Genomic DNA, 19,647 nt, shown 5'->3' on the forward strand with positions numbered 1-19,647 from the left:
TTTCCAAATCCCAATGTTTACTCGGTAAGAACGAAGGAATTTAAATGTAAATACTAATAAATACTATTAAACAAGCATACAAAATTTATGGCGGCCATTTTCAGCTGCGATAAATACATGGGAACTTTATTTACATAAACGCCGATGTTGTTTGATTTACGGTAGAACATGGCGGTTAGTGGTTTTTGAAAAGAGTATTGTAAAGACAATAATCGTTAACACAAAATGATACTTAGTAATAGGTAAACTTAATAATACATACATACATACATAAACTCACGCCCGCAATCCCTAATGGGGTGGGCAGAGCCACAAGTAATCAAAGACAACTTGCAGCCACTGTTGATACGATATCGTAAGCTGGATATGATGAACCTTATGGTGATAAGGGATCAGCCTATCGCCCATAACATTAGTCCATCATGTTAGATGACACAAACTTAATAATAATAATATGTTTATGAAAAAGGTTACACTAATCTATTCATTTTTAGAGGTAGATACGAGTACATATCAGAGCGAAAAATAATATTTTCTTGCTTTTTATTATTTCCTGATACTTGTATTTTACTGACAAAAATAATTGACGCCATGATTGTGTCTAATTAAAACTGAAATACCGTATAAAGTACTTCCAGTTTTGTATGGAATTATAATCACTAAAACATTGCGGGTTAGGTTGACTTTTTTATTTTGTTTATTTTGAAAAAATCGGTACGTGGTATCAAACAAACTTTTCGATCTTTTTGGAAGAATCCTAATTTACTTTCAGCTTATTATCATAATTAAAACACATAATAACGGGTTCTTACCGCGTTTAAATGGGGATATCTACCTACTCCACTCCAATCTCATCAGTCATCCCGTGATCATGGCACTTGCAACAGTGTCGAAATATCGGGAGTCTCATATCCCCATTTAAACGCGGTAAGAACCCGTTATTATGTGTTTTAATTCTAAGTACCTATGCCAATAACTATAGTTATATACTTTCACTATTAACAGAAAACTATAATCCAAAAATAAATTGCTTACCTTTAATTTGTTGCAGCCAAATCCAAATGTGTCGTTCAAATGATCTGAAATGATTGAACAATACATTATTTTCTTTAATACATGTATCGTTTATTTAAACAATTAATAAAATCATTTATCAATCGTAATTTAGAATATTTTTTAAATACACAGGTTTATTCACGTGAACAGCCGATCTCTTAATACAGGGTGTTAGTGACATCGTAACGAATACTGAAAGGGATGATTCAGACCATATCATATCTATAAGTGGAATTTTCCGTCGCAAAATTCATAATATATTTTTTTGTGTTTTTTTCAAATTATTTACAATTCTATAACTTTACGATGGAAAATTCTACGCGATATTACAAGATGGTCACAATTTTATGTATAAGGATCTCATGATCCACCAAGTATATGGCATGCAAAAACTTACGAGAAATGAAATAATCATAAATTATTACAATAATTATTACAATGAACGACATAATTAACAAAATAATGTCAAAGAAATTAATATACAATATTACAATTATTTAAATTGATAACATTCAGTGTCAATTATTACGGAATGTCAACGTGATTAAATAAATATATCAATTAATTATTATATTACATTTATAGTCAAAATAATTTTTAAGGCTATAAAAATTCATTTCTACAAATCAAATCAGAATCATGGTCTGAATCATCCCTGAAAGTTTTCGTTACGATGTCACTAACACCTGTATATGTAAACCAGGTAAGTACCTACGTTTATTTCGTTACACAAAGGTATAAAATCCATAACAATTTCAAACAACAATAGAAACGGAGTACAAAGTTATACCTTTGATCCCTTACAATTTAAGTAAAATATGAAAATTGATGCAACAACCCTCGTATTCCGAAGTTTATACCGAACCGCTTTCAAAACGGAATGTTAATACAATTTCATCGCAGTTTACGAATAACCTTGTTATCATAATAAAGTGTTTTTATTCTATCTATCTTTGTTATTGAAATTCTCGATAACAACTTGCGATAGCTCATTGGTATGCTTATTGCGATTATGAGAAGAAAGACGCGGTGCGTATCCAGGACAAGGGAACTTACAAGGACCCTTTTGAGACTCGAGCGCCAATAAGATGATATCTTTTGTATTAACGACGCCTAATTTATGCCGTGACACTGCTAAATTTAAACCGTCTGATCGGGTATAACGTTGGTGGAGAAAATTGTCTTTCCAATATCAAGAAGAAGTTTTTTTCGCTTATATCTGATTAATTATTACCCTTTGTTTTAGAACAGATGCTATCTGCCAAGTACACGATTTTGTATCTATTTTCGATTTGAAAAGCAGGTCTTCTTCTTCTATCGTGAAGGTTGTGACCAACCTCATCAACCCTGGTGTCAAGGTTACTATTGAGCCACCAAAGGCCTCTTGTAAAAGCAGGTGTAAATAGGCTTTCATGGACAAAGATTTTTTCACTTTATTTCTTTTTTGCGAAAAATCACTGCTAATCTACTAAACTGACTAAAAAATATATTTTTCAGTGAATATAAATCTCGATACCTATTGACTCTTGAGTAACATTAGTCAGTAATACGGGATATATTTTATTTAAAATACTCATAAACATGAACTTGAAAACAATTCCGAAATTCATTGGTTTAGGCCCGTGCTGGATCCTAAACTACGACCTTACAGTGAACTCTATCACGGCTCTATGAAAATAATTTCTTAGGTATAAAATACCATCATGTATATTGTACCTAAACAAGATACCTGTGCTGCGATAATTTTGATATTAATACCAATTAAAACGGCCTCTGTGGTCCAGTGGTTTGAGCGTTCGGCTCACGATACGGAGGTCCCAGGTTCAAAATCCGGTACGTCACGTCACTCTGTGATGTGATCCCTAGTTTTTTTAGGACATTACAGGCTGATCGCCAGATTGTCCGAAAGTAAGATGATCCGTGCTTCGAAAGCCAGGTTAAACCGTTGCTCCCGGTTACTACTTACTGATGCAAGTTAGTAGTCGTTACATGAGCCATGTCAGGGGCCTTTGGCTTCTCAATAGTAACCCTGACACAAGAGTTGATGGGGTTGTTAATCCACCTCACAACCCACACGATAGAAGACGAAGAATACCAATTCTTTCGTTTAAGACCTTGAGGTGCCTCAGTCAGCTACTGTCTGGGTTCAAGCAATTATTGACTCAGCACTTTAATACAAAAGTCCTTTGTAATTCAAAGGGTTTGTACGATACTGATGTTTATCTTCCAAATCGACGATCAGACCTAAATCTATACAGTGTTCAGACTTCTGGAAATGTACGATTCAAATCCAAGTTTTTGTATGATTTTCAGACTTTTGTGATTGAGTTACTAGACAATTGTAAGGACTAAGGTCGATTCCCAGTATTTGGTTAATTCAGAAAACAACTTACGACTATAAATCAATTTATTTATTTATTTGTACACAAAAGAACAGATAAAAGAAACATATGAAGAAAACAGATAGTACAGGTAAGCTTATCTCTAAGAAAGAGATTTCTTCCAGCTGACCTACGCGACTACGAGACATCCCCTATTACTTCGCCCTAAGGTTGCTTGGAAAAAATACTGTTTAGCAATAAGGCCGCTGCTCTTCTGTCTCTTATGTATTTGTCCGTTTTGTTATGTTTATGTTTGCAAAACAGTGTTTTGAATTGAATTGTACTTTTACTTATATTGAATTGGAGTAATTCCTCTAATTAGTGAGAGAAGGACTGCTGGGATAAGGAACTTAAGTCGTGTACGCTACTAATACGACTTTCGTCTTATTTTATTCTTTTAAATTAAAAAATAATCAGCCGGCCTCAAAACAAAACAAGATATTTCCTGCTAAGGCCTAACCTAAGCCCAAACCTAAGCTTTAGGCTATTCAGAGCCACTAATGACAGGCTTAGGCCCGAAGCCGACCTAGCCTTGATTAATAATTCAAGTGCTGTCAATACATCTGCCATTCTACTCATTTCTAGTTTCGTATGAAAATGAATCCATATAACAAACAATGCATCTATTTGAAATCCATATAACTAGTATATTGTATGCAAATATTGTATCCAATCGTCTCGTGCATTTGTCTTAGAAGTATGTTTACTAGCTACGCGGAGAGTATTATAGAATTAATTTATCGGAGTATCATCTGAGTTCTACAATTTGAACTCAATTGGGGTAAGTAATCAAGTTTAATTAATACTTTTTTTAAAAAATACTTTTAAGTAAACAGCTTTTTTAATAAAAAAATCAGTAAGACTAGGCAGTAGGCATCCACCACAGGCTTCGTGTAAAATGTAATTAAAAACAGTCAATGAAATCCACAAAAACTCCGTCAAAATTAATACTTCATTATTTTTCCTCTTTTGGTTCTGTATATGAGACAGTTGTATAGTCTTGTTTAGCTATGTTTGCTTTGACGAAAAATTGGACTTCTCGTATTGCTTAGCTTTGACGTATGTTGGTAGTTGCTTGATTGTGTTTAGTCTTTGTATTGAAATGTTTCTTTTGGTTCTTTAAAAGCGAGTAAATAGAGCTTTTCTAGGCTGACATGTGGACGGATAGCTCTTCATCTCTCGTAGCATACTGCACACTTATCCGTTAAGTATGGGTTAGGCGATAAAGAATTCACTTCTATTGGTTCAAATATTGCGTCGCGCGATATGCAGTTGCTGTTTTACAGCTACTGGTATTGCAAACGTTCGTAGGCATTTTCTTCTAAATATTCCGTTGTTGGTATCAACATCGTCTCAGACGACGCCCTGAGCTGAGGTTCGCGCCCGGGCACTCTCATGCCTGTTGTCTAAAATTTTATACCGAATGAGAGCCCTCAGCGCTCCGCATTTGTCCGGCCAAGTAGTGAATGCCATCTGCGGCAAATCTACAATAAGTAACGTCGAAAAAAAACTTCATCGTTCGGAGACTTAAAAACTTTGTATATTTTTGTACCGTCAGCTCGGTATAGAAACAGCTAAAGTAAATCCTTGATCGCATAAAATCGTACGTTCGTGTCTCAAATTTGGATATAAGTAGTAGATTCAGTACTCTCCAATAATCTGGAATTTCTGGTTCACTTATATTAAAAAAAAGGTATCAACGATCATCTCACATCAAGTGGACTTTTATTGTAAAAAAATCTGCCAAACTTCAAATCAACAGGGCATTAAAGTAAGAGGATGATTATGTCACAAATGGAACCGCATAAAAGCGGACAAATGCATTTTTTACATTATGTAAGTCCGGAGATTGAAGAAATAGTAAAAACTATTTTACTGAGTAATTGACAATACAATCGTGACGGTAAATAGTGTAATACAACATGAAATTGCTTTTCTATTCGCATTTCCTTCTCGTTGCGGAGAATGCACAAAATGAGTAAGTAATATTGAAATAACGTCGCCTTATGGTAAAAACCATTTAAGTTCCTTTTTGAAAAATCACATTCCAATGTAATTTTCTTTAACAAAACCTCGATTTCTTTCAATTGATTTCAATGTGGGTAAAGGTTCCCCGATACCGACCCCGCCGGCGTGGTTGACGATTTCCCCTCATTCAGCGCTTATCGCTATCGACCCACCAGGGTCGATTAATTCTTTCAAATATTCTACCTCTCAGACGATACCCTGAGCCGAGGTTCGAGCCCAACTGGTCACCCTCGGGCCTGTTGACTTAAATTTTGTATCGGGTGAGAGCCCTCAAGCGCTCCCCATTTGTCCGGCCAAGTAGTTAATGCCATCTGCGGAAAATCTACAATAAGACCCGTCAAAAAATAAACAAAACAAAGGGTAATAATTGAAACTACAATTTTTTATCTGGATTGAAACAAACAAAAAACTAAGATTTGTTTGTTCAAAAAGGTGCTTACTTTTGTGGGTTTCCAGATCTAGTTCTTTGATAATCACATACATATATGGCATTGTTCAGTTTAGAACGCTGACAGTACGGTTAGCGGACCAAAGTAAAAAACTAACTATGAAGTGTTGATATTCTATGGACTTTGAAGTTATGAACTATGTTTACCGCTCTAAATAAAGATCTGGCTGCTTTTTTACTATACTTAATTCATTTTTAAGCTATGGCTTACTGGCTGTACGGGCTGTGTTCCCGTTGCCTGTTCTACGGACACAATAACAAAAAAAGGCTATGGTTTATAACTATATAACTTTCTAAACTGCACCACGCCATCTATGTTAGTTTTAAAGATCGTAAGCTGGAAAGGCCCTCAAGAAAAGAGTATAATTATCTCGGGCCGCCTCATAGAATGGCCTCTCTAGACTACAGTTTTTCTCTTATATTCAATCAATCTAGAAAATCTAAGTAAAAAGTTTTATTGGAAAAAGTTTTGATGTTACGAATAGATACGACAGTTTCCGTGTTGATTAGTTGGTTGCGAACTTTAAACGGAAAAGCGGAATCTTCATAGGATCTCTTTGTTGTCCGTTCATTAGCCTGTCAAGACCCCTTTTTCTCGGAAATGCGTAAAAACTCCTTTTCTCGGGAATGCGTAAAGGCATTAAAATTAACACGTAATACTTATGTCTGGGGTTCTTTTTAACTGTTAAGTAAATATTCCATGCCGTAGTGTAAAAATAAACTAAAAATAATTGGTAGAGAGGTATTTCACTGTACATCTCTGTCTACCCCTTTGGGAATACGTGTTTGATGCTGTAATATTATTGTTATGGTAACAACTAAAATAACCTACAATTAGGGACTTTCTTTGGAATAATAAATATCATTTTCTCAATAATTACATACTTATCTACATAACGTACGAACGGATAATGTACGGTCACAAGTAATATCATGTACCCACTTTAAAACCCTGTCGCACTATCATATTTGACATTTAATGAGACTTACGGTTTAATTTATCGATATAGTTAATTTGACATGGTATCAAAGTGTATACATATACGTAAGTACTAGTGACCGTATCTACCAACAAACTCTTACCCTCCGACTCCACTAATTTACAAACTTCTTGGGGCAATTACGCCCGTGCCAATAGAGCTAATTACCAAAGACGGCCTTATGGCCTATAAATCTTTCTCGGCCGGCCATAGTTCACGTACCACTGAGTGGAAATCCCATTATCATTCCGCAATCCCCTTCCAGATTAAAGCGTCAAACATTGTACTGCTCGACCAGAGTTCCCAATTTTGTTACCTGTTTCAGGTGGCCTTTATAGGCTAAACGACACGTTTCGGACTTTTCTCGTGCCAAGGCCTTGGGGGTTAAAAAGGCCACATCAAAGGAGGCGGATAAGAAAATGACGGGTATAACTTAAAATAAAATTAGGAGGTGTCTGCAGGAATCGGGGCCATTATCTTTTTTAGATGAATTGTTTCGATGTGGCTTTTTAGCACTACTTTATGGTGTAATGACTAGACAACGTGGTAGCCAACGGTAGAACAATATTTAAATGATCAATTTTAAACAATAGCCTCGATTTCTGCGGACACCTCCTAATTCTATTTTAAGTTATACCCGTCATTTTCTTATCCGCCAAAAAGAAAAAGGACGAATGATTGAATGAATTAATGACCCGGATAAAATAGGGAAGACATTCAACCTGTTTGACGTGTATTATTAAGTTACTTCTGTCGGATTATTGGCCAATAAAACATTTTGGAAGGGTTTTATACATTTCTGCTTAAAATTTACGTGTGTTCCATAAATCTGAGGCGTACCGATTGCCCGTCCCTTTCCTTTTCAGTGGATAAGAAAAGATGGTGTGTAATCGTAATTTTGCAAACAGATTAAAATCAGATTTTGTTACATCTCAGAGATCCCTTAGCAATTATAACCTCCGTCATTCTTACGAGTATATGCCACGAGGGTATTAAAACACATTTTACACGCGTATAGAATAATAAATTTTATAAAAAGATAAGATATTTATTTACCTTTGATGGGCTTGCTCTTGGCCCCAGACTTGCCTGAAGGCATTGACGAGGCCTAAGATGGAGCGCGCTTGCCCAGAAGGGGTCTGTTCATTCAGCTTACCCCAATGGGAAATAGGCGTAAAACTAATGTAATAATGAAGAATATAAAAAGATTTATAATTATACTTACAAACAGGAAGTACTTAAGTACCTACTAAAGGAGAAACCTGCAGTCACTGATTTCACTTTCAGGTTTAAATTTAGTTACGTATTTGACAACAGCTTCCGTGGTCTAATGGCAACACGTTGGTATCACGATCTGGAGGTCCAAGTTCAATTCCCGATGGGTATTGGGCTTTGTCAAAATATCTTTGTGAGACTGTCCTTTATTTAGTTTGGACATTTCAAGCTTGAATCACCTGATTGTCCGAAAAGGTAAGATGATTTGCTTCGGAAGGCAGAAACCGTTGTTCCGGGCTATAAGCCAGAAACCTTCATCAGCGTGCGAGGATGCCCCAAACACCCTCCGGTTGGTTGAGGGGAGGACACCACTCGTCACCACGGACACCACTGTGCACAGACATCATTTTTATAAAATTTAAGTGTATTGATGAGACATAAAACACATTTTATGTTATGTAATGTAGTTGATATGATTACAGTCTTCTTCTTATCGTGTGGGTTGTGAGGTGGAATACTAATACCTTCATTAACCCTGGTGTCAGGGTTATGATTGAGCCACCAAAGGCCCCTGACATACTTACGTCAGTAACCGAGACCAATGGCTTAACGTGCCTTCCGAAGCACGGATTATCTTACTTTCGGGCAATCAGGTGATCAGCCTGTAATATCCTAACCAAATTAGGGATCACAAAGTGATATTTGTGATATGTCCCTACCGGGATTCGAACCCGGGGCCTCCGGATCGTGAGTCGAACGCTCAACCACTGGACCACAGAGACTGTTAAGATTTAAAGTGAGCCGACTTCGAGTTCGAGGCCTGTTGTTTTAAATTTTGTACCAAGTGAGTTTTGTACCCTCAGCACTCCCCATATGTCCGGTCAAGTAGGTAGTTAATGCAATCTGAGGCAAAACTACAAAAAGTCACGTCAAAAAGTTGTTGTTTCGTTGCTTCTACTTACAAATTTGAAAACACTGGGTTACGACCTGTGGTTATGAACCAAGTGTTACCTATACGCCGTTTGGCCAAGTAACATTTAATGCCTCTCTGTCTGTGTATCATGATTATGCATCCATATTTATATAATAAATAATTATGAAATAAATAATTTATCCATCATTTCCTAGCGTTGTCTCGTTTAGGGTCCGCTTACAAAATAAAAAAATAAATAAATGATTATTGACCAAAAAATAATGTTCCATTAATAATTCATGTTTCATTAACTTATGTATAGGTCTAGTAAAGTTACCTTTAGAAGTACGAACATCTACTGATCAAATTAGACCATCAGCCTTATTAATATTCGTAGAAACGACTCTTACCCAAGGGCCAAAAAGTAGGAGGAATAGCCTCATCTTTAATGATGACTAAGTCTCCACAATAAAAGTTTTTATGAACATTAAACCATTTATTTCTAGTTATTATTATAAAATCACAGGGACATACATAAGGATGTGGATGCATAAGGATGTGAGAGCTTTCAGCGTTCCCGATAAGTCCGGCCAAGAAGTTAATGCCATTTGCGGCAAATCTACAATAAATCACGTCAAAAAAAACCCAAACAATGATTTGCAACTACGTAGAACCTTTAAATAAAAAAGTTGCAACATAATGGAGCAACAAAGTACTAGTTACCTCTCTCTCTTGCTGGCAAACAGAACATCCAAAGTAATAATATAAAATCGATTTGCAACAAATTGCAAAACACGTTTTGATGTTAACCAGTTTAACTGTTTTCAGAATACTGATCACTTTTTCAACCAATTCATTGACGTCCTTACAACACCAATTCGTAAACTGTAATGGAAAAACTGGCAGATATAACACATAACATGACATAACATAAACTCACGATTGTATGCCAATTCTTCTGTTTTCTTCTTTTCCTCTTCTTTCTTTCTTTCTTCTTTAATTGGGGTAGTAAGAGTAAAGGAAAAGAGACAAATACTAAGAATTATTGAGGACAGAAAGGCAAGATGATTGGACATCTAATAAGACACGACGAATTCATTAAAACATCATAGAAGGAAAGCTAGAAGGAAAGAGAGGAAGGGGAAGACGAAGGAGAGCTTACATGGAACAGATTAAAGAAAGAGTTAACGTTGTGTCTTATAAGAAAGTCAAGGAATTGGCCTTTGATAGACTGAAATGGAAAATGCTGCACCGACAAGAGCATGGCTCTTAAAGTGATGATGATGATGGGGTAGTCAGAGGTACATCCATCGCAAGACGAACTAATTACCCCCGCCTCACCGAGCTTTCTGTTACACCAAAGTGATAGGTGGTGACTGGTGAGCCGTATCTTCTTCTGTGTTGTGCAAGTCCGGTACCTAGGTTCGAACCGGTGCTTCCCGAATAAGAAACAATCCAGTGTACTACAGGACTACAGAGATTCCGACAGATATGAATGATATAATTGGGAAAAGGAAAACATTGGGAGGATACCCAAATGCCTCAGAATGCGTTTCGGATGCATGTTACTTAAGTTGTATTGAACTGGAACCCGGAACCCCTGGAACTCTTCGCGGTTTGGAAGGTCAAAACTTCTGGAAATAAAAGACCGAACCTGACAAATCTTTAGGTTAGGTAAGCGGTCTGGATCATCAGAGGTCTGCATAACGCTAATGAGATGATAGAATAGAATATGTTTATTTATCAAAAAGCTTAAACATGTTTACATTACTGGCGGACCCCGCACTAGGGAAACCCTGTATCGCGGAGGTCCTGAACATTTGTAATTACCAAACACATTTAAATAAACCAGCGAGCTAGCCTTTCATAACAGTACTATTATAACATATTAATGTACAATTTAGAATAAACAAAAGTAAGTAATAAAAAACAATAAAAAAGATACATTTTATAATGGCACATTTGACGACAAATAAGAAGATAAAAATGCAATAAAAAAGAACTGAAACTTAAAAAACTAATTAATAGAACAAAATAGAAAATAGTAATTAATGTAAATGCCGTACTTTCTGCCTCTTTTCATGAAAGAAGCAGGCACTGTCTGAGTAGGTGTGGTATAAAAAAAAATTATTTACTATATTAAATAAGATAATCCGTGATTAGAATGGCACGTTAAGCATTCGGTCCTGGTTACTATTTACTTATGTAAGTATGTAGTCGTTACAGAGCTATTTGTATATATCAGAGGCCTTTGGTGATTCAACAGTAACCCTGATACCAGGGTTGATTAGGTCAATGAACCACGACTCTCTCGAGAGAAGAAGACCACACCATGATACTTGTTTATTTTCTAATGGTTGGCATAACGCCCACTGTGAAAAGTCCATAACTCAAAATGGCCACTCTAAAAGTTTTAATAGCACATTAAAGTTGTGAGGTTAAGGACCATTCCTTGCCGTGGGGTAAGACATAGTTTTAGCTACAGTTCATAGCGGTTCAGAATTTATCGCAAGAACTTACTATTTACGATAAGCGTTTTAAGATTTTCTTCTAAAACTTAATTCCTATCACTGTATAAAGACACAATGGTGCTAATCCCTGTAAATACCATCTAATTTTATTTTAAGTTATATCTGTCATTTTCTTATCCGTCGAAAAGGAAAGGGACGGGTAATCGACAAGCATAAAATTTATGGAACACACGTCAATTTTAAGCACAAATCTAAACCAACCGTCTAAAAATTTTACATCCGTCAATAACCCGACACAGTTAAGTAGACAGCACGTCAAACGGATTGCATACCAGCGACGTACCTTTTGATTCGCCCGGGTTATTCATTCATTTACTCATTCTTCCTAAAATTAAGAGCTGTGAATCATCCGTCCCTTTCCTTTTCGACGGATATGAAAATGACAGGTATAACTTAAAATAAAATTAGGCGGTGTCTGCAGGAATCGGGGCCAATATTACATTAAGAGTTACATTAACATCTACATGTCAATTATTATTTATTAATTTAAGTAACTCAGCAGCTTTCCGAGGAAAAAGTTGTTAATGACATCCTAACAAATACTTTGAGGGATGATTCAGATCATGATGCTGACTGGAATTTCTTATCAACAAGTTCATGAAAATATTAGTGTCTTTTTTATATTTTTTACATTCACGCACACACCTTTAAGCTGCATAGCTGAACTCAAATTTAAAATGATTAAAAAATGACAATGTGCCTACATGTGTGTAAGCATTGTGAAGTGTTTTTTTTTTTATTTTGAGACATTTCGCGCACAGTCGAGCACCGCACACTGGGCGACATCCGAATTTTTGCATTCAAAAAAATACTGGCAGCGCATCGTACAATTCGAAAGAATCTGTACTTGCTTACAGCTACTTGATATCATTGGCTTTAAAAGGATTAAAAGAACCGTCAGAAAGTGACACGATACTAGCCTACTGCCAATGTAAATAGTTAAAAAAATCCACTGTATATTAACTCAGAATCATGGTCTGAATCACCCCCCTCAGTATTCGTTGTGATGTCACTATCACCACACACACACACGCACACGCACACGCACACGCACACGCACACGCACACGCACACGCACACGCACACGCACACACATATATGTCAATTTGGGAAGACACTGGCTCCTGAAATACAGTTAAACTAGTTTAGGAGCCAGGGCCTTATTTATAACTGTTACTTGTTTGTTGTACTGAATAAACTTTCTTTCTTTCTAAACTTAACATTTGAATTTTAACACGATACACACGGTCATGTTGTTCGTTCGCTTTGAATCCAGTCTTGCCGCTGCCATACCTCTATCTTCTAAAGTGGGTGGATGACCCCCTCATGGACACTGGTGTCAGGATTATTGAGCCGCTGAAGGCTCCTGACATAACTCATGTAACGACGCCGTACATACATCAGTAAATAGTAATCGGGACCAACGGCCTAACTTACCTTTCGAAGCACGGATTATCTTACTTTCGGACTATCGGGTGATCAGCCTGCAATGTCGTAATCAAAAGACTCATAAAGTGATTTTTGTGATAAATACCCTCCGGGATTCGAACCCTAGATCTCCCGATCATGAGCTCAACGCCCCTCTGTACAATCTCCGAAGCCGTTTTGGCCGTTATGCCTAAGTAACCGTAAAGAGCACCATCGCAATCGAATAGATTGATCTAGCTTTGCCGATAATCTTGCTATCGACGGACGATACCGAAATGAAAATACAATACCAAGATTAGAAGATTATACCGCCAACAGAAAGGTTTTCACAAAGTAAATAGGGATTTTTCCCTTCAATTTCAGTTGCAGATAGATCTTACGATAATCGACGTCGTTTGGATTTGAGCGGTATATTTGCGGACGATATCGTTTCATATTATCGTAGTGGCTTACGCTTTCCTGTGCGGAATTTCAATTGATGAAAATAGGATTAAATGACTCGGGAGAACACTGGCGGACTTTCCATAGATACTACCGTTGATTGAACATCAACGCTCAAAAAGTGGGACGCAAAGTTACTGTTAATATAGCGACGTTGACAGTACTTTATCTCAGTGTGCGATTAGGCGCCGAACTGGCAACACGGAGAAGTGGATGGTAAAATCATGCAAAAATAGATTTTTTTATTATTATTTTTAGGAAGATTTACAGACAAATAACATTAGTGTATAAAACTGATTTCTTAACTATGTGCTAACAAAAAATCTCCACAGTTAATTAATATTAATTGTATGTAAATTAAACAGTTCATGCTTAAGCCACAAACTTAAATAATAATAAAACGAATGTACCTATTCGGTGGTTAAAAGCGGTATAGGTGCAATAGTGAGGAACCAATTAGTCACTAAAGTGATGCTGTGTTATATGTCCTCTTACAGTTGATGTGCTTGTACAGAATACCCGAAATATCATTAAATTGCTTGATGCTGCGTAACAAGAAAGAGTTGCGATGCGTCCTATTAATCGGGCACAAATCCTTTATCTATGATCCAAACATGAATTCAAACTCATAAAGTCGAATTTTGTGGTTTAGAGCCCGAACCAGGATTCGAACCCGTGATACTACGATGTAAGTCACGCGTTCTTCGACCAGAGCTATCACGGATTTAATTGCAAGAAAAATAGTGTTGTTTTATATAAATATTGGCGAGTCCTTGCACGATAGCAAGTCAAGTTCGAAACTGTCGTAGCGTTGTACTCGTAATTTATGATTGTTATACCGTTTTACTTCCTAGTTTCTGCTCAGTTTCTGTTCCCACATAGACTAAAATGTTTGTCGTCAACGTATCTCAGTCGTTTTAGGCCCCTATTGTCATGAGCCATTAAAGCTGAGGCACCAAGCACACATAACAACAGGGTTTCGCGGAGTGAGAGCGTTGGCGACAGAGAACCACGCCGACAAAATATGTATTTATATTTCTTTAAACCCTTTTGTAGAATAAATAGAAATCGGACTCATTACCTATGTATAAAACTTAACAGAATATTATTCTTCTCGTTTGATTAAAATTACAAACGTGTAGCCAGCTATAATTACACTTGCGAACATTTCCATATAAGTACTTATGTGTAGGATGTAATTCTCTAAGGTATTGACAAAAGTATATTAACGCTGCAGTTAACGCTAACAAAGTGACAAAATATGTCAGTTCAGAAGTTTAGCCAAGTTTAAAACGATTTAAATTAATGCAATCGACAGTAACAATGATAAAAATACATGGGATTTACACCCGTACCTGTACGCGAGAGGATCTTATGAATGTCGCCGAAAATGCAATATCGCTATTTGATATTTGTTTGCATTGCGTACATAGCTTTATATTATGCGCAAATGTCTAATTGCTATATTGCTTTTTTTTAACACCCCTGATCCGAGTTTTTCCATGCAGCTTCTTTTCCTCTGCTATACAGGTTGTATAGCCTCCGCTATACGTTCGTTATGTAAAAATTGACGATTCAAAGTGTAACTATATCACTTACTGAATAAAGTCATTATTGAATTTGAGTTCACTCCGCTGCTCGCTGCGATCAAAGCCACGACCTTAATGCCACATTACAACATGAGGTAGAAGATTCAGCCGTTCCCCCGCATAAGCGACGTCACAAACTTTTATTGTGTTAAAAGCTTTTTATCTACACTTATCTGGCGTTTCATACATACATACCTTTTAATGCATAACATCAGCTCACGACTTTGGCCCAATTGGGCTAGTGCGATGTACAGTCAATCCAAGATGGACTAAGTACCATAGAATAAGGAATGTAATGAACTGTCCGCCCCTCACCAGCGTCTGAGCCAGGTTTACTTCGACCCCCCCTCGAACATAGTTTAGACTTGAATCGTGAAGACTGCGCGCGGACCGTTGTTTTTACTTTTTATCAGTTTAGTTTATATATGTTCGAATTTTGAAATTGTACGCCGATGTTCTTTCGTCTGATTGGAATATTTGATCTCACAGTAATAGTACATTGTAATTGGCAACCCTCAGACGTCACACACACGGTTGCACGTGTTGATAATGTCAATGTGTAGTGTCTGTGTAAAACGAGGTTGTTTGTATGAAGTGTCCGGGGTGTGTAAGAACCCACGTCTCACCGAGCTTTTTGTTAGACCAGCGTGATAAGTGACGTGGTGGTGTGCTGTATGGCCGTCTGCGATGTTCAAGCCAACGTTTTAACGCAATGATGCAATACTCGTAATCGAAACTTTATAAAAACTTTATAGCCTGTGTGTACGAACGTAACGTGGTACGAACATAAATCGTACTCTATTTTTAAAATAACGTCCGCTATTCGTGTACGTCTTCGTTTATTTTTCCCACGTCAAAGAGAATTTATGATGCGGATCATTGGAGGAAGAAGAATGACGTAATAATAAACCAATGGTGTTTGGAAAGCTTGGCCGGTCACCAAAAACCATTGCTCTTTACTTTGCAACTGCCCTAGTTCAGCTAATGGTAATTGTCCCCATTCACATGAGGAAGGAATACGCACGCGTTGGCATATAAACTAGATACCTATGCATATTTTATAGAAGCGAAAATACGTACTCGGCGAATATTTCACTGGATCAAAACAAGTTTCTGAATATATATGGCATATCATCATGAGGAAGGAAGAGGGAATTTATACTGAGCAAGGTGGTCTAACTAAACTCTATTCACTATCGTATGATTGCGTATGATCAATTTACTCGGACATGTATGTATTATGTTATGGTTATTTTTGTATGGCAAAGGGGTTTTACTCATTTATTACAAAGAACGGTGTTACAATCATATTCTATAGCAGTCAATTTGCAGTTTCGATGCAGTTATGCCAACTGTTTAAAAGCTGCATCTTAGCTGCAAACTTGTAGTCATCATTATCCTCCTAGACTACACCGTTTCACGTTTCAAAGGAAAACCTTCCGAATACCGGTTAGGTTAGAAGACCGGTTTAGCAGAAGGCAAGAGGGAAACCACTGCCCTATTTTTCCCTAAAAAAGTAGCATGGAGAATGCTACACCGACAAGAGCGTGACTCTGAAATTAGTCATGATGATCGGTTAGGTCACATATCTCCGAAAATGCATTTCTTGGGAATGTGGGTTTCCTCACAATGTTTTCCTTCACCGCTGAACACATAACAATAATTCATGATTCAAATATCAATTCGACAACAAAGGACGATGAGTCAATACGTCCCCCTCCACCAACAGATTCCAGACATATCTCATTCGAAGTGTCTTATTGAGTTAATATTTTTGTTATATGGCGACTTTCTCGAAATACCGGAATTCGGGTTATTAAGTACGATTTTGGGTACGGCCTGGTACAACATTGTTTCAACCAATTTCGATTTTCGACAAACCGTTTTTTATTTTATTTCTAAACCCCATGGAATTTGAAATAAGAAATACTTGGTAATATTTTTAAAGATACTAATGAAATACAACAAATTACCTGTTGAAAGGGGGGGACGGGTATCATACAGTTACGGTCATGATCTTTTGGAAATGATTGGTTTAGACCCGTGCTGGGGGATTCGAAGCTACAACCTCACAATGAGAGTCAAACATTTTTCCAACTGGGCTATCGCAGCTCCATTTGAATTGGCCCTGGTATTGTTTATATTACAAAGTCAAACAAGTATTCATCATCTGCCTAGCGTTTGAATAGTCAATATTTACATAAATATGTATATTTTTGAACGTCTCATCCGCCTCTGCACTGCAGCTTTTCACAACCTGTATAGCCGAGGAAAAATAGGTGCAAGAAAAATACAGGACAACAGCACAGGGTCCTAAACGTTCTTAAAATATATAATAATTATAATATACATAGAATACAATTTTAGTAATTTGGCTGTCAAATATAACCAATGTTAGGTGGTTATTCCCATAAAATATAATTATCCTTTTCAAGTTTCATCCACGTTTTAAAAATTTCAGTTCGATGGTTCAGTGAACTACAGATCAATATTTATTTTTCGCTGATGGTGTGTTGAACGATTGTTTCCTCAGCGCTTGAAAGTGATAAATTGCGTGCATAAATAAAGATATATACATCGACATTGGCGTGCGAGAACACCTTGAAACAGAATAAAACTCATACGTGGCGTTGAAAAACAATGTTTGTGCAGGAATCGCGGATCACATCAATCACTTTGCAATCGAACCTTGCTGTCAATCAACCCACGTGGTACATAGTCACAGATTTTACACGCCTGTAGGTGAAGTTGTTACACTCACATAAAAGTCCCGGTACTTTTCTCGGATAGTAAGAGAGGAAGATGCTAGTATGTTCTTCGCTTTAGTAAAGTTTATAAAAACATTCATAAACTGGCGATAATAATGCCTACTAGTTACGTCCTCACATACTTTTCTTTTAAGTTACTTTTAAATGTCTAAAATATCAACTTATTCTTTTTTATTATGTTTATGTCTAAAGAATATGAAAATGTAACTCTTTTTAAAATTGCTCTACCCAATCTGGGTCCTTATGTGTTACTCACCTTATGGCCGTCAGACGTCTTACACAGGTTTACACAGGTGTCACTAACCTTCTACCATGTGGAACGCTTTAAAAGGTTATGATTATGTCCTTACACGTCCAAAAAACCACATAGTGAGTGTGGCCTTAGACATAGCAACGACGAAGCGAGGGCGCGGAAGACCCCCGCCACATGGTTAATGATGGTCCAAAATGACTTGAATCAAACGGATTTCAATGCTACAAGCGCTCAAAATTGCCCAGAATAGAAAAGCGGTTAAGAGAATAGCGGCCAAGAAGAGCCGATCCCATATGATGGGAAATGGCACAAACAGATAATAATCATGAAGATAAATGATGAAATTCTGACTACTAAATAAAGACAGATCTAAAGGTGACAAAAAAGTTTTCTTTTTTCTATTTAACTTATTTAAGAATTTTAACAATGAAAAATGTAAAAATAAGTTCGAGATTTTGTCACGTTTTTCCATAGTAATTTCGTGTTTTGACGTTTAGTAAAAAGTACCTGATTTGACTAGTTGGAAACTAGCCCATACTGCCTACTAGTTCAGATCACACAGATCATAATAGGCCTTGTACGTTTACTGAAGACGATTTACGCAGTGTCTGCGATTCGTGACTTCGTGACTATATTGCTAAGAAGATTTAGGTACGTGTGAAACCTCGTTTTTGACTGTATAGGTATTTTGTAACTTTATCCTCTCTAGTAGATACTTACATAACAACTGAGTGATTATCCCGTTTTTCACAGGGTCCGCTTACCTAACCTGAAGATTTGATAAGGCCGGTTTTTTACAGAAGCGACTGCCTGTTCTAACCCGCGAAGGGAAATCCAGCGCAATATAGGTAGGTCACATATACCTCCGAAAATTCATTTCTCGGCAATGTAGGTTCCCTCAGTATGTTTTCTTTCATCGCTGGGCACGTGATAATCATTTATGATCCAAACATGAATTCGAAAACAAATTCGATAATCATTGGTTTAGGCGTGTGCAGGATTGCTGCAATATCAAAGTGAGAGGCAAGCATTCTACCAACTGGACTACCACGGCTCAGAACAACTAATCAGTTGTTTAGGTAAATGTCTTGTTTGTATGTTACTCGCAGTACACAAGTATGAGTAATAAAGACACAGAAAAGTAATACATTGTTGACAAATATAACGATGAGACAAGATAAGATACCGAGAAGATAAAGCATTAGAGGATTAGTCTGTTATCACCAAAAATGGGTAGGTTCAGTAAAATCATCGCGGCCGTGCAAGATTAGGTATTTAAATCGCCTATTCATCCGATTAAGGGCATGTATAATAAATATGTCACTATAGTACAGTCATGAGCAATATAATGTACCCACTTTAGGACTCTGTCGCACTAACATATTTGACATTTAGTGAGACTTACAGTTCAATTTGTCAAAAAAGTTTATGTGACATGGTACCAAAGTGTATACATATTAATGCTCGTGACCGTACGAATGCACACCCCGGACACTTCATACAAACAACCTCATTTTAAACAGACACTACACATTGACATTATCGTACACGCGTATCTGTGTGTGACGTCTGAGCCCATACCATTCGAGTCTAAACTATGTTCGAGGGGGTGAGGT

General features: G+C 36.9%; 1 protein-coding gene across 1 annotated transcript in view; it reads right to left on the reverse strand.

Annotated features, from left to right (window-relative positions):
- The window catches only part of LOC126372758 (prolactin-releasing peptide receptor-like), a 133,769-nt gene that overhangs the window by 100,599 nt on the left and 13,523 nt on the right, over nucleotides 1-19,647 (reverse strand). The window contains exon 2 of the mRNA XM_050018634.1: nucleotides 1,036-1,079. The gene's annotated coding sequence lies outside the window, so the exon portion shown is untranslated. The remainder of the gene's footprint in view (nucleotides 1-1,035; nucleotides 1,080-19,647) is intronic.

Source organism: Pectinophora gossypiella, chromosome 14 (assembly GCF_024362695.1).
Source record: "Pectinophora gossypiella chromosome 14, ilPecGoss1.1, whole genome shotgun sequence".
In the NCBI taxonomy this organism is placed as follows: Eukaryota; Metazoa; Arthropoda; class Insecta; order Lepidoptera; family Gelechiidae; genus Pectinophora; species Pectinophora gossypiella.